At 33.8% G+C, this 17,425-nt stretch overlaps 1 long non-coding RNA gene across 6 annotated transcripts in view; it reads right to left on the bottom strand.

Moving 5' to 3' along the window:
- LOC141410858 (uncharacterized) overlaps positions 1–17,425 on the bottom strand; it is a 165,106-nt gene that overhangs the window by 109,939 nt on the left and 37,742 nt on the right. For 4 of the 6 annotated variants that reach the window (XR_012435633.1, XR_012435634.1, XR_012435632.1 and 1 more), the window contains exons 3-4: positions 7,134–7,255; positions 1,455–1,550 (exon numbers count right to left, since the gene is read on the bottom strand). This is a non-coding gene — a long non-coding RNA (uncharacterized lncRNA). Of the gene's footprint in view, positions 1–781; positions 903–1,454; positions 1,551–7,133; positions 7,256–17,425 lie in introns of all 6 variants that reach the window. The other 2 variants (XR_012435631.1, XR_012435630.1) reach the window with 2 other exon arrangements.

Genomic DNA, 17,425 nt, shown 5'->3' with positions numbered 1-17,425 from the left:
TGACATTCTCCTTTCAAGAACAGGAGGCTAATATTTCTACCCTTGAGTCTTGGTAGATTTGTGCTTGCCTTGACTAATTAAATATGGTGGAACTGATGCTCCATGATTTCTAAGACTCCATTATAAAGATAATGCAGCTTCTGCCTTGGAGTTCTGTGTGCAGATCCTTGAATTACCACATAGGAAGTCTAACTACCTTGTGGTCACCACAATGTGTATAAGTCAAACCACATGGAGAGGGCACATGCAGCTCTTAATTCAGCACTACTATTCTTTAGGTACCAGGCATGCAAGTGAATGACTCTTCACATGATTCTAGCCTCCAGTTATGAAGTTACTCCTAGACTTCAACTCTTCCAAAACAGAGGAAAGAACAGGCAGTACAGGACATAAAACGGTTGTTTTAAACCATTGTATTTTGAGGTACATTATCTTCCACAACCGTGACTATAGCAAATCTCTTTATGGTTTGTCTTTGTAGTTCCTTCTATTAATAAGTGGAGTTTATCTTTTATCCTTAGTATGTTTTAGTCTATTTTCTGTAGGTACACCAAAATGCCTGAGACTAGGAAATTCATTTTATTATTACTTTTTTGGCAGTACTGTGGTTTGAACTCAGGGCTTCACACCTGCTAGGTAGGTACTCTACTGCTTATGCCATGCCCCAAAACTTTTTACTCTGCTTATTTTTGAGATAGGGTCTCACTTTATGCCCAGGGCAGCATGGACTATGATCCTCCTATTTATGCTTTCCCTAGTAACTGGGATGACAGGCACTTACCACCACACCCAGCCATTGGTTGAAATGGGGTCTTGTTAACATTTTGCATGGGCCTCAAACTGTGATCCTCCTAATCTTCATCTCCTCTGTAGTTAGGATTAGAGACATGAGCCACTAGTGCCTAGCAGAGATTGGGTTATTTATAAACAAAAGAAGTATATTCAGTTTGTAGTTCTGGAGCCTTGAAGTTCGAGATAAGGCAGCTGTATCTGGCAAAGACCTCATGCTACATCATAACATGCAGGAAAGTGGAAGGCAAGTGGGCACATGCAGAAGTGACAAAACATAAAGGGTGACCTCACTTTGTAACAATCTACTGTTGTCATAAGTGCTCCAGTCCAATGAGACAGGCATGAATTCCTCATCTTGAGCTAATCATTGCTTAAAGGCCCCACCACTCAACTTTGTCACAATGGTGATAAAATTTCAAGATCAGTTTTGGAGGGAACAAACTATATTCAAATGATAACACCTTGAATCCAGGCCAGGAATGAGACAGAAGTAAAGGTGTACTTGTTCTAAGCCCAGACCTTAAGAACTTTATGAGCTTCTGCTCTTAGAGTCCTTTCTCCCCCTTAAGCTTGGGCTAAACTGACAGAAGATTAGTGACCCATACTAGCCTTCAGCCAGTCAGTCAAGTGGGTGTTTGGCCTGGATCTCTAGAAGTACTTACTTGACTTGTAGCTGACCACAGTGCATGACTGAGTCCAGACTCAACACATGTAATGACAGAAAGTACTTCAAGAACACTCTCAGCATGTTCCTAAGCCTAGAAAGAGAAAAGAAATAACCTTTAAAGGGCAGCTCAGAATTCAAATTTTATCAAAGTCAAATTGGAATATGGAAAAAGATTTTTAAAAATTCTAAATTTAGATGTAATGGTTTTCTTTATGCTAAAATCTGGAAAACCAGATTCTTCTCTCTCCAACTTTAGAAAGTTTGCAGCCAAAAGGAAAAAGAAGTTTTGCACAGTTGTAGATGAACCTTTTATGGATTCCCCCAAGTAGTAATCAAATAATAATATGTACATATATATATGTTTATTTCACTCAAATGTCAGGAAAATTAATTAAATTCATTATTTTAAATAGCATTTTTTAAAATCATATATAATTCTTGAAATGCAAAATCCTATAATTTTATATATAAAAATAATCACTAATTTCCTAATGTAAGAAGATGTTCTTTGAGGAACACAAACTTTGTATTTTTATGTTACAATGAGAAAAGGCAAGTTGGTACATTTTTGACCCTATGAAGGTAAAGTTAATACAATATTTAAATATAATGGTAGCAATTCAATAAGAAAGTGAATACTCATATTTTGAAAAGGCCTTTTGTGTTTCTTTGAAGTGATTATCTATGTGTGTGTGTGTAAAATAACATCATATGATGGTATTGGGATTTGAACACTCAGGAATTTGTAGGCTAGGCAAGAGTTCTACTACTTGATCCATGCCCTTAGCCCTTTTTGCTTTAGTTATTTTTTTAGTCAAAATCTCATATTTTTGTCTGGGGCTGGCCTCAGACTGTGATCCTCCTACATTTATTTCCCATGAACTGGAATTACAGATGAGGACCACCATCTGTAGTTTTGAGATAAACAACACCAAGGAATCCAATGATGTCCACAAGAACGTCCTCAAAGAAGAAATCCTGAAGAAATCACTGAGAATTTCATGGAGATGTTACTAGATATGGTTAACCAAAATGTACAAGAGGCACTCAAGAAATTTCAAGACCCCAAAAATAAAGATTATGAGAAGACACAGAAACAAATAAATGAACTCATGGGAGCACTAAGTAAACACCAAAGTGAAACAGAGAACACTATAAATAGAGATAAATGAATTAAAGATGAAAATAGACAATATTAAAGAGGAAATGACCCATGATATGGAAAACCTCAGAAAAAAGAATGAAACAGAAATATAAAACAAAATGGAAGCCTACTCCAGCAGAATAGAACAAGCAGAAGACAGAATCTCAGAACTTGAAGATAAAAAGGAAATAAAGGAAAAAGTGAAGAACTATTAGTTAAACAACTCAAGACCTGTGAAAAGAATATGAAAGAACTACTGACTCCATCAAAAGACCAAACCTGAGAATCATTGGCATTGAAGAAGGAGAAGAGATGCAAGCAAAAGGGACTCATAATGTATTCAATAAAATAATAACAGGAAATTTCCCAAATCTAGAGAAAGTTATGCCCATTCAGGTACAGGAAGCCTCCAGGACACTAAACAGAATTGACCAAAATAGAACAACCCTACTACATATTACCATTAAAACAACAAGCACAGACAATAGAGAAAGAATATTGAAGGCTGTAAGAGAGAAAAAACAAATAACATGCAAAGGTAAACCCATCAAAATCACAGATTTCTCAAAGGAAACCTTAAAAGCAAGAAGGGCATGGAGTGAGGCATCTGGGCACTGAAAGAAAACAACTTCAACCCTGGGATACTCTACCCAGCAAAACTATCATTCAAAATATATGGAGCAATAAAAGTCTTCCACGATAAGCAGAAATTAAAACAATACATGACCACAAAGCCACCACTACAAAAGATTCTCCAAGGAATTGTGCACACAGAAAATGAAACAAAGCCATGAGAGGACAGGCAATACCAAACCACAGGAGAAGAAAAGACAAGTAATTGGAGAGTAACATTGATTCAACTGCACACAATCAAACCCTTAAACAACAAACAACTAAATGACAGGAATCACCATATACCTATCAATATTAACACTGAATGTTAATGGACTTAACTCCCCCATCAAAAGACACCATTTGGCAAACTGGGTTAAAAAGGAAGATCCAACAATCTGTTGTTTATAGGAGACCCATCTGATTGACAGAAACAAGGACTGACTTAGGGTGAAAAACTGGAAGAAGATTTACCAAGCCAATGGCCCCACAAAACAGGCAGGAGTAACAATACTTATCTTGGACAAAGTAAACTTCAAACTTAAATTGATCAAATGAGATAAAGAAGGACATTCCATACTAATAAAAGGAGAAATACACCAAAGGAAATAACAATTATCATCCTATATGCACCCAACATCAATGTACCTAATTTCATTAAACATACTCTGAAGGATCTAAAAGCATATATAGACTCCATCACAGTGGTAGTGGGAGACTTTAATACCCCTCTATCACCAATAGAAAGATCATCTAAACAAAAAAGTCAATAAAGAAATTCTAGAACTAAACCCCACCATAGATCAAATGGAACTACTTGATGTCTACAGAATATTTCGTCCAACTTCTGCACAATATATATTCTTCTCAGCAGCCCATGGAATCTTCTCCAAAAGTGATTATATCTTAGGGCACAAAGCAAGCCTCAGCAAATATAAGAAAATAGAAATAATTCCATGCATTCTATCTGATCACAATGCATTAAAACTAGAACTCAACAACAAAAATAACAAAAAATATGTAACTGATGAAATAAAAGGCAATTAAAAGGTTCCTGGAAGTTTATGAAAATGAAAACACAACCTACCTGAACCTAAGGGACACAGCAAAGGCAGTCCTAAGAGGAAAGTTTATAGCCATGAATGCATATATTAAAAGGATAGAAAGATCTCAAATCAATGACCTAATGCTCCATCTCAAATTCCTAGAAAAAAAAAGAACAAGCAAAACCCAAAACAAGCAGAAGGAGAGAAATAATAAAAAATAAGGACCAAAATTAATGACATAGAAATAAAAAAACCATGCAAAGAATCAATGAAACAAAAAACTGGTTCTATGAATAAATAAATAAGAGTGACAGACCTCTGGCATATCTGACAAAAATGAGGAGAGAAAAAACCCAAATTTGTTAAATCAGAGATGCAAAAGGAAAGATAACAAATACCATGGAAATCCAGGGAACCATCAGAGACTAGTTTGAGAAACTATATTCCAATAAATTTGAAAATCTTGAAGAAATTGAAAAATTTCTAGATACTTATGACCATCCAAGATTGAACCAAGAAGATAATAATCACCTGAATAGATCTATAACAGAAAATGAAATTGAATCAGCAATAAAGAGTCCCCTAAAAAAGAAAAGTCCAGGACCTGATAGATTCTCTGCTGAATTCTATCAGACCTTTAAAGAGGAACTAATACCAACTCTTCTTAAACTTTTCTAAGAAATGGAAAGGGAAGGAACACTGTCTAACTCATTCTATGAGGCCAGTATTACACTCATCCCCAAAACAGACAAGGACACCTCCAAAAAGGAGAACTATAGGCCAATCTCCTTAATAAACATCGATGCAAAAATATTCAATAAAATAATGGCAAACCAAATCCAACAACATATCACAAATATCATTTACCACAACCAAATCAGCTTCATCCCAGGCATGCCTAGGTGGTTCAACATACACAAATCTATAAATATAATACAGCACATTAATAGAAGCAAAGACAAAAACCACTTGATCATCTCAATAGATGCAGAAAAAGCCTTTGACAAGATCCAACACCACATCATGATAAAAGCTCTAAGAAAACTAAGAATAGAAGGAATGTACCTCAACATTGTAAAGGCTACATATGACAAACCTATAGCCAATATCATTCTTAATGGAGAGAAACTGAAAGCATTTCCCCTAAAATCAGGAATAAGACAAGGATGTCCACTATCCCTACTCCTATTCAACATAGTCCTGGAATTCCTAGACAGAGCAATTAGACAAGGAGAAGAAATAAAAGGAATATAAACAGGTAAAGAAACTATCAAAATATCCCTATTTGCAGACAACATGATCATATACCTTAAAGACCCAAAAAACTCTACCCCAAAACTCCTAGACACCATAAACAGCTATACCAAGGTAGCAGGATACAAAATCAACTTACAAAAATCATTAGTTTTTATATACACCAACAACAAACAAATTGAGAACAAATTTATGGAAACAATTCCATTTAAAATAGCCTAAAAAGAATCAAATACCTAGGAGTAAACTTAACAAAGAATGCGAATGACCTCTACAAGGAGAACTATAAAGAGTTCGAGGCAGACTACAGAAGATGGAAATATCTCCCGTGCTCATGGATTGGTAGAATCAACATAGTAAAAATGGCTATACTACCAAAAGCAAGCTACATATTTAATACAATTCCCATCAATATGCCAGTGACATTCATCACAGAGATTGAAAAATCTACCCTAAAGTTAATTTGTAAACACAAGAGACTGCAAATAGCCAGGCAATACTCAGCAAAAAGAGCAATGCTGGAGGTATCACAATACTCAATTTCAAACTATATTACAAAGCAATAGCAATAAAAACAGCATGGTGTTGGCACAAAAACAGACATGAAGCCCATTGGAACAGAATAGAGGACCCAAATATGAATTCACACAGCTTTGTCCATCTTATTTTTGACAAAGTCACCAAAAGCATACGAAGGAGAAAAGACAGTCTCTTCAACAAATGTTGCTGGGGAAAGTGGTTATCTGCCTGCAAAAGACTGAAACTAGATCCATGTTTATCACCCTGTAATAGTATCAACTCAAAATGGTTTAAGGACCTTAATATCAGACCTAAAACTCTGAAGTTAGTATAGGTAAGAACAGGGAATACTCTGGAAGCAATAGGTATAGGCAAGGACTTCCTCAATAGAACCCCAGCAGCTCAGCAACTAAGAGAAAGAATAGGCAAATGGGACATCATAAAATTAAAAAGCTTCTGCACAACAAAAGAAATGGTCTCTAAACTGAAGAGTCCACCCACACAGTGGGAGAAAATATTTGCCAGCTACACATCAGACAAAGGACTGATAACCAGTATACACAGGGGACTGAAAAAACTAAATTCTTACAAAATCAATGAACCAATAAAGAAATGGGCAACTGAACTAAACAGAAATTTTTCAATAGAAGAAATTCCAATGGCCAAAAAATACATGAAAAAATGCTCACCATCTCTGGCCATATAAGAAATGCAAATCAAAAGTGCACTAAGATTCCACCGCACCCCTATTAGAATAGCTATCATCAAATATACTACCAACAACAGGTGTTGATGAGGATGTGGTGAAAAAGGTACCTTGATACACTGCTGGTAGGAATGCAAACTGGTGCAACCACTCTGGAAAACAATATGCAGGCTTCTTAAAAACTAAACATAGATCTGCCATATGATCCAGAATTTCCACTCCTAAGGATATAACCAAAGGAATGTGACTCAGTTTACTCCAGAGGCACCTGCACACCTATGTTTATTGCAGCACTATTCACAATAGCCAAGTTATGGAAATAGCCAAGATGCCCCCCTACTGACAAATGGATTAAGAAAATGTAGTATTTATACACAATGGAATTTTACTCACCCGTTAAGAAAAACGAAATCTTTTCATTCTCAATTAAATGGATGGAATTGGAGAATATCATCTTGAGCGAGGTTAACCGGGCTCAGAAGACCTCATAACTCCTTCATATGCAGACTTTAGATCTAGGGAAAAGGCAGTAATGTTGTTGGACTTGGGTCACATGCTAAGGGGAGAGCACATACAGGATGAATGGGGATAGGTAGGAAATCCAAAACTTGAAAATGTCTGATGTCCCCACTGCAGAGGAGCTAATACAGTAACCTTAAAATGACAGAGGTCAATATGGGAAGGTAACCAGGGAGTAGTGAAGAGGTCAGGTAGAGATGAATAAATTTGGGTTGTAACACACGTGTGCATGGAAGTAATGCTAGGAATCTCTCTGTATAGCTATCCTTATCTCAATTAGCAAAACTGCTTTATCTTTCTTATTATTGCTTGTGTCTTCTCTTCAAAAAAATTGGAGAAAAGGGCAGAACAGCCCTTCCTGGTAGCAAGGGTGGTGGGGGTCAGGCGGGAGAAATGGCCTCAACAATATATGCTTATATGAATGAATGAATAAAGAAAAAAATTTTTTAATTAAATTTTTTAAAAGCTATGCTTGAAAAAAAGATAATTATTAAAAACATTTGTATGGAAAGAAAAGGGAAGAGCAATATAGGTGAGATTAAGATCAATAATGAGAGAAGAATGAAGGAATAGTTGATGGACTGGAAATTGATAAACCAGCTATTGGAACTCCTGTCCATTTTTTCTTACTGTAGATGTATCAATTTATCATCTGTGGTTTCTTCCAAGTCACTGCAAAAATGTGCATCAGGACAGACAATAAACACGCCACTGAAGTTCCCACCCTGGCAGCTCCCCATCACTGCAAAATATACTTACACCCCTTTCAGACTTATATTTTACTCTTTGAAATTTCATCAGTCTAATTGTGTGATCTATAGGGTATTTTTGTCTGTCCTTTCCCTTCATTTAAATTCCTACACCCCATCCTCATGTGCTTCTCCACAGTTATAGAGTCCTCTAGCATTCTGTCATACTACATCTTTTTGGGTGGTACTGGGCCTTGAATTCAGGGCCTTGTACTTGCTTGGCAAGCTCTCTACCACTTGAGCCACACTCCCATAACTTTTTGCTTTAGTTTATTTTTTAGATAGGGTCTCACACATTTTTGCTAGGCTAGGCTTGGACCGTGACCCTCCTACTTCTATGTGCTGTGTAGCTGGGATTACAGCCATGCACCATACACTAGCTCTAATATGCTTTTTTGTTTATCTTTTATGCTTGTCTTTTAAACCAAGAATCACTCTACTTCCACTTTTCCCATATGGCACCACAAAAGTTCAGCTCATTTACTTCCTTAGTTTAAAATCTCAAGTTAACAAACTTTCTATAAACCACACATTTATTCATGAGGCTGCAAACTTGTTTCTCAAACAAGACCCAGTATATTTTCCCTATGAATTATAAGTCATCTTCACCATTGATAGTTTTTATGCTGCTTTAGCAAACTCAGAGATTATATTTGGAAACATTCTTCTCAATTCTCAGATTAGAGTTTTCCTCTTTTCTTTCTCACAATTTAAGAAATATTACCAAAGTTATCAGACCATATCACTACTTGGTTAATTTTTTTTTGGCCTTTACTGGGGTTTGAACTCAGGGCCTTACACCTTCTAGGCAGGTTGTTCAATCCTCTGAGCTACATCCTTAGCTCTACTAATTTATTACTTAATTCTGATTCAGTCTTGATTATAAAAATTAGTTATACTTTGGGCAGACAATGGGACACAGAATGGGGAAAAAGCAGATAGTAATGAGGGGGCAAGTTTAAAAAGCAGAAGGTAGCAAAGAGTTATTATTTAAAATTTCTCTATATAATCACCTTAGTTGGTATTTCTTGTCTCCTATACTCATTCTGCAAAAAATTTTCCCCAGAATTGACTTTTCAAGTATAAGTCATCAAAACCCAAGTCTCACCTAATCAGTTCTGAGTCTGTTTATAATAGCATTTTTTCTTCATGATCTCAATAAAATTTACCCTTGCTCCTCTAATACATATCCAAAGCAGACTGCTTCATAGTTTTCTAATAAAATATTCTAGCTTGACTAAAGATTCCATGGCATCTTGGCTTATTTGCTTCTTTGTTTTTTTTAATATCAGAAAAACAAAATTTTTAACTGATATGGTGTTTATTACCTTTTCTTCCATACAAGAAAAATGGCCAGTATTCTGCTGGGTTTGCTTTATTGAGCACTGGGGTGACATCGTTTTAACAGAAGCCTCTGAGAAGTATAATAGTGTCTGAGTTAAACTGGGAAAGTTTTTTGTATTGACTGAAAGAAGGAACTTGAAAAAGGCTAAAGTTTGGAAAGACTTCTGAATAATTAAGAGGAATGAATGTTAAGCCAAGTAACCATATTCTTAGTTGTATAGTCTATAGAAATTGAGAGTAGGAAACAGATGGAAGTTGAGGTATAGACTCAATATCACTGGGAATGTCAGATCGGAAATTATTTTTGGAAGTGTAAAAGGAGCTTTGTGTGTAGGAGGAGCTCAAGAGCTGGGATACAAACTCTGGGAGGTACCAGACAAAGAATGAAAATTCCATCTTTGGGTGGTAAGTAGGCTTACCTACTTTGCAGAGGAGCCATTTGAGATTTCGCAAAGTACTGATTACACATATTTTCAAATCCCCTATCTTTTGAATTTTTTTAAATTTGAGCACAAACCCAGATGATTTATAACTATTTTCTGGCAAAATCAGGGATTTTTAATGTGATTTATTTTTCAGTTATGCTTTCCCTCCCTTCCACTCTGGTGTTCTAGAGGCATCACGTTTATCTAGACATAATTCTCATGTGGATTTTTAGCTTCTAGAGATCACAAAGTAGATAGGTCAGCTATATGGGTAAGACAAAATAATAAAAGGATTTACCAGACTTAACGACTAGTGGAGGAGGTTGAATGCCAGGGAAGCTGCTGTGTGTGCGTGCTTGACAGGACTTGTAGTGCTCATTCAATCTTGGGGAGGAACAAAGGGCTGGCAGGTGAAAGAGAGCAGCAAACACTGTCAGGCCAGGTGTTCCACATTAAAGCTCGGCTGTGCTGGGGATCCCAGATGGCTTGAAAGAGAGGTGCGAATGAAATGACCCAGAGAAGTCAGGAGACCAGAGAGGAGGCAATAAGCTACATTTAGGGCACTCGCAATTAGAAGGATTTCAATTGCTTGGCAGTTGTTTGAGTGATAATGAATGTTTGAATCATTCTTGAATAGTGGATGGGTCTATTTATTTTTGAAGAAGTATTATCCAGCCTTGTTTCCTCTCTAGCTATCCATGGCCCTTTTTCAATTGTTTTCATTTTAAAGGAGCAAAAATATATTTAAAACCAGAATGGAAAGCAGGAATTTTAAAATACATGCTATATAATCACATGTATTATCAAAGCACAAGAATCTAAAATATACTAAAAGTAAGTTGTCTATATTGAAATATATATAATCTGAATATGGCTTGTACAGAATATATATGTATTATATCTTATGTATATTAGATACAGTATTTATGAAAATATACATTTATGGGACACATTTGATTCATAGTGGAACACATAGGATTTTTATGTTTTGGAAATATAATCATTCTCAGTAATACTACCTGCAATATATGTGTGCATGTGTGCTGATCAGTAGCAAACATTTTATTATACATGAATGTTAATTTTGATTGGATAACAATGGTATCCAAGGTTGTTATATATAGCACAAAATAATTTTGTGTTAGTTTTTTGCAATGACAATAATATATGAATTCCAAATTTGTTTAGTATTTTGATTGGGATAGATACTTGACAAATTTATTTGTTGACTTATTTCTTAGAAACATGGTCAGTGACAATAAAAGCAAAGGCACAAATTACTTGTAATAATTCCCTTAAGCTTGTTACTTCATTATATATCTATTTATTTTTTGTATTTGAGAAGCAGAATAGTTCTAGATAATGAAACGTGTAGAGATTGCCACTAGACCTAAAATATCATAGCTGGAAAAGAAAGGAAAGGTCATATAGATATCAATAAAGTTAGATATGCAGTATTTATTTTACATATTCAGAAATGATCACAAGGTACAGTACCAAACATACTGCAAATGATTGTTGGGAGATAATTCTCAATGGATGTTTTCCATTTCTGCATATTTCAGGAGTGAAGCAGTAATTGCCCTTAGTTTTCAGCTAAGGATTTTTGTGTAGCAAACACCCTTGGATGATTGTGTCTTCCTCCAGAACAAGGAAAGACATGATATCCACTCATTATTCAGAATCTCTAAGTTTAGGGTTCCTCTTCTGATATGAAACTTTATGAATGTGAACCTGTCCCCTGGATTTTTTAGCATCATGTGGTGAAAATAGGGCTAAGAAACCAACAAAAGAAAATGCAAAAAATACAAATAAAGAAACCTTTTACTGCAAAAATGCTTCATCAAAATTACCATGTAGTAATCAAATAGCAGGTGTGTCAACTTTCATGTGATACAAAACTTACACATGTGTTGCAATGTAATGTGTTCTAATTTTTAATAAAGTTTTAAAAACTGTATACAATGTATAATGTTCTAATTTTAGCATTGCTATAAAATATTAACATAAAAATCTGCTAAAATATATATTTTAGAGGTTTGTTATAATGTCTATCAAATTTTAAATGTATTTAAAAGATGACAGACCTATTCCGTATCAAGGGACAATTTTAAATTATAGGATATTTAGAACATTAAAATTACTTTTAGTTGAAGTAGTATTAGGATTTATAATGAAATAAAGTTTGTTACCCTGTTCTCTTTCAATGAGTACTTCTTGCCTTTTTTCTTGGTCAACATACATTTCTTGCAATAGTTTTTATTCTTTTATTCCATACTTACTAATACATGCTCAAGATTTTTCCTTAAGGAAAAGCAAACAGCGATTTCCCCTCAGAAAGTTTGTGTTTTAGATGGACTTGCAGAAGAAATGAAAAGTAAAAACAAAACAAAACAAAACAAAAAACCCAGTTCAGGGCCTGTTGAATCAATTCAGGTGGTGGAATTCCAGATGAGTAGCATGCCTTTCAACAAATTTTGAGTCTCAAATCTATCCTTAACCCAGTCCACAGAAACTGCTTCTCTGTTCTGAAGCTCAAAAATACATGTTATAAAAATTCAACATAGTATATATAGAAAATAATATCTGAAATCAGCAGACCTGGCTGCAAATCTTACTTCAAGACTTAGTATTTAGATGAACTTGGGTGAGTCCATTTCTGAATTGATTTGGGGATGTTTTCCTCTTATTTATAAAATAGGTATACAGTAACCAAACTTCCCTCTCATACTTGTGATGAAGATCAAATAAATAGAGTGCCAGAATGTATTTCTAAATCATTAAGTTATGTATGAATGCTGTAACTTGGCAACATAAAATGAGCAAATAAAGAATTCTTGAAACAGAATTGAATATTGTGTCTTTCAGAACACTTTTGCCAAATCTCTGTAAGTTTATATTGCTTCATATGTCTGAAGAATGCTTAACAGCATCTACACATATAATAACATTACTATTAGTTGATAGCCAGTTCTATATTAAGAAAATCCTGGTTTATGACTTTAGAAAAAGATGCCAATGACTGATTACTCTTTACTACTAGCCCTTGATAAATTCACTTTACCAGTTAATTTTGGACATTCAGTCTTAGACATAGCCTAATAAAATTTGTTAACTTCATAGATGAAGAAAAATCTTTATTATCAGCCAGATGGGAAGAAAAAAAATGCCTATAAAAATGAAAACATGACTCAATACTTGTGGTTCATAATACTAAATTCTAGAATATAATCTACAATATGAAGTTTTCATGGGATGCAAATATGACCCAAGAATTCTATGCTAAGCCAAGTAGTTAATTATTTGTGAGAAAAATAGGAATGCATTCATTAATATTCAAAGTTTTAATAAAACAACTCTTTTACCTTTACTGAAAAAAAAGAAAAAAGGATATTAGTTATAACAATAAATTTGAATGCACTAAGCTCTACTGTTAAATAATAATTCTTACTTTAAGTTTAAAATAAATTATATATAAAGCAAGGTAAATATCAAGTAACAGGAGAAGCAAAATGGTTAAATAAATGAGGACAAATTCATGTAATTTAGTGTTATCTAACTATAAAAATCACATACCCAATAATAACACTGGAAACTTTATAAATTATATTTAATCAAAAATGGAAAACAAATGTGAATGTTCAGAATAAATGTGGATATCATTTCATTTCCATTAAATATATTAGGCATAAAAAATCAGGAAAAATATTAGTCTGATGAGAGTAGTAATTGCTAGGTGGCGTGATTATGCACATTTAAAATTTTTGTGTTAGTTTCAAGATGTTCCATTTCTAATGTTCTATAATAGCCACATTTTATTTTTATAATGGGGCAATGAATTAAAGAAAGGGACACAAAAGAATCCATTGACAAATTCTTGTATAAAACAAGAATGCGAAAAGCAAGCTTGCAAGAGATTGAGGGAAAAGCAAAAACAAACAGGCAAACAAAAACCAGAGAGTTGCCAATAATGGAAACAGTCTGAAGAAGGGAACAGCCAATGCTCTCAAATGCTGTGGTGAGATTAGATAAGATGGGGAAGCCATTGGGAAAGTCTAACTGAAAGAGTGACAGTCTTTACAGCAAGCAGCTCCAGGAGTGGGCTGGAGCTTTTTGACAAACTCTTGGCTGCTGTGAATAGAGAAATGAGTCCATTCGTCTAAGGAATTTGTCTTTGAAAAGAAGAAAAGTTGGGTTTCTTCTAGGGAATAATGTAAAACTAAAGTCATTTGTCATGTTGTTCCTTGCTTATTTTAAGTTATAAAAAAAGTTAATCAAAAATGAATAATGTTACCATAATGGTAAAAGCAATGATTCAGAGCTAATGAATTGACATGTGAGTTTAAGGTTCAAGGAAGATTCTAACACAAGAAAATATACAGTTGATGCTATGTATCTACTACATATTTCTATCCTATGTTCTTCTGTTGATTTGTTCATCTGAGTTATAGATTAATTCTTCATTGTCCTTTTTAATACATTACACTCACAATACAGCATTCACAATTTCTAGTGTGAATTCCTTAAGATAGAGTTAAAATTTAAAGTGTTTAGAGAATGAAATGCTTTTCAAACTTTTACAAATTAATTTTTTCTGTAACTAATTCAACTAATTTAACTGTATCAAGACTTTAAATTTTAATTTAATTTTCATAGAAATAAATTGTTTTGCTTCCTTTTTCACATATAAATAGGTTATAGAATGTCTATTTAAATTTAATAACAGCCAATGAAATTGAGCAAAATAACTTTGAAGACAACCCCAGCAGACTCTTGGCAAGCCTGAGTAGTGGTCATTGTATAAGAGTGGTAAACACTGCAGAGGGTAGCTGATCAGCTGTGAGCATTGGATAGGGTCAAATCTTTATTAATGAAATGTTGAGTAAATGGATGTGGATTGAAATTCTACGGTTAAATTCACATTTTCACTAAAGTGAATAAACAATAGTGCAAGAGCCTAATCCTGAAAAAAATAAGTCTATATGTTGAAAGGTACATAACACAGAAGATGTAATTCTTATCAAGGGTCTAATAGTAAAAGGACATTATGATGATCTATAAATCATATGCCTTGATGTACAATGTGAGACTTCCCAAATTTAAAAAGTAAAAATTTAAAAGGTAAAAATCCAAATTTAAAAGGTTAAAAGAAGAATAACAAATAAATAAACAAAAACACCCTGGAACTATGCTATGAAGATAACTGGTTGTTGAAATATTATTTGCAATTAATATCTATTTCCATAACAAATTAAATTTTGAGTGCTTTCTTTTGGCTACAGGTTGAAGAGATATAATTTAACAGTAATCTTTAAAGATATCAATTGAGAATTAAGGTCCTTGGTGATTTCTATTTTTTGAGAAACTATTATCAAATTATAGTATTTTCTATGTTCAATTCTCTTTGTAAATTCTCATGAAGTCAAAATAGGCAGTCAAGAACAAGTTGTATAATTTTCTGCTGTGATTAAAATCAAGATTAATTTCTTAAAATTTGTTCAGTGGGCAGTACATCTACGATTCCTATATACATCCCTCAGGACTGACTACTGAGGCAGGTTCATAAAGCAGGTCTCTTAGCCAAAACAAAGAGGTCAGTTACTAGAAGGATTTTCCAAAACAAGAGCTGGGCTAGAGGGGAAATTAAGCCATCATCTGGAGGATGGAAAGAAACAGTACAGAGCCAGAGAAACAGAACGGTTGGTTTGCCAAACTGGGAAATCTAGAGCAGGCAGCAGATTGCTGAGACAAAAAGAGATCAGGCTGAGACAGATGGAGGTACGCAGAGGAGCATCAAGGGCCAGTTTCCAGTTTCATGAACATTTAGCATCATTACAATGCTTCTGGTTTTTCTAGTTTGTACTTTCTTTTTCTGAGATCATCCTGCTGGGCCTGGAAGTAGAGTTTGTGCTCACTGCTGATCACAGTCTACTCTCCTTTTCCTTCCTGAAGGGTCTTCCGTCATCACAACAATCATCTTGCCCTCATTTTAACTGTCATCTGCTCTTGCCCAAGACATTCTTTTTCATATTTCAACAAGTTTATCTTCTATTGTGTTGTTATTCTATCCAACAATACTGCCTTCTTATTTTAGGTCATATCCATATTCATGTAAGACAAGTACAAAATTCAAGGAGGAATTCACTCTCAGGTGTGCCAGTGTCTTGTCATTGCCAATAACAACAATACCATGATAATCTCAGTGCCCTTTCTTTTCAGCTCATTCCTTTTAGTCTTGCTATTCCAACAATTCTTCAACCCCACCCTACAATTAAATTTGAAATTTTAGATAATTTAAAAATTAAATTTAAAATGTAAAACAATTAAGTTGTTCCTACTAACTTAATTCTCCTTTTCCCTTTGATACCTTCATACTCTTTGTTCTCATCTTTAATTCCAGGCACCATTATTATAATCATTCTCTTACAATACACACTGTACTTCCTTACCCCAATCTGGCTTCGTTGTGCCCACTTGGAAAAAACACAAACCCGAATGAGTTGAACTCACCATCTTATGCATCCATCAGCTAAAAGTGGCTAGATATGTACAATTATTGTGCTCAGTAAAAGCAAGTGAATATTTATTAAGTGAACAAATGGATAGAGAATGTAAAAAGTACTTCACACCATAGTAAATCTTACATTTAAGTGGTTAAATATAGTTTTGACAATCAAAGTTTTGAAATCTTTAAGTAAATAGAAGTGTATGCATTTTGACTCTGTGTAAGAATTTTCTGAATTCAAAATTTCTAAATTTAAAAGAAAAAGAGAAAAAATCCCCCCCCAAACCCAGATAAATTAGACCATATGAAAACTTAAAACTTCTAAATGGCATGATATTACAAATACAATTTTAAGAAAACCCAGAGTAAATGTTACTTTTCACAAGTAGAGTTTCAAGGAATTAGTGTCCATGCTATGTAATAAAATAACTGATCAGACAGAACATGAAAAAAATGAAAGACTTAAAAACTTAGAAAAAAATGCTAAATTATATTAAAGAAATAAAAATTTATACATTAGAATTTTCTTTCAAATAAGCAAAGTAAAATAATAAAAACTTAGTTCTAATTTTAAATGTTATTAAGTGTAATAATTCAATGATAAAATAATAAATTTTATATAATTTAATTTAAAATAATAATACTTTTAAAACTAGGACTGTAGTGAACTAGAAACTCAGTTTTCTTTCAAAGTAATTGGAAAATATGCATCAATTTTTTAAAAGGCAATCTTATCTTTTTGATTCAATAACTTAAATCTGGGAATCATTTGGATTTAAAAAGAAAATAACAGCTTGAAATACATAGAAGATTTTATATGTATAATTATTTTATACAGTAATTTCCCTAAAATAAAAAATTATTAAGACAGAATCTCAACTTTATAAAAATAGAAGAAAAACATATGACAAATTTTGTGTATCCACATTTCCCATGCATCCATGAGAAATGTTATTTTTAAAAAGAGACTTTAATAATAGGAGAAATTGGTTATATAATATTTTTTAGATAGGCTGTAGTTGCATAGTTCAGGTTTTCCTAGAACTTACTATGTAGCCCAGGGTAGCCTAGAACTTGCAATCCTCCTTCCTCAACCTCCCAAGTGCTGGGATTACAGCCACCATGCTAGGCTGTAACAACCTT

This window comes from Castor canadensis, chromosome 9, assembly GCF_047511655.1.
Source record: "Castor canadensis chromosome 9, mCasCan1.hap1v2, whole genome shotgun sequence".
Classification (NCBI taxonomy): domain Eukaryota; kingdom Metazoa; phylum Chordata; class Mammalia; order Rodentia; family Castoridae; genus Castor; species Castor canadensis.
Note: the sequence above shows the minus strand (reverse complement) of the source record. Positions and strands in the feature narration are given on the sequence as shown.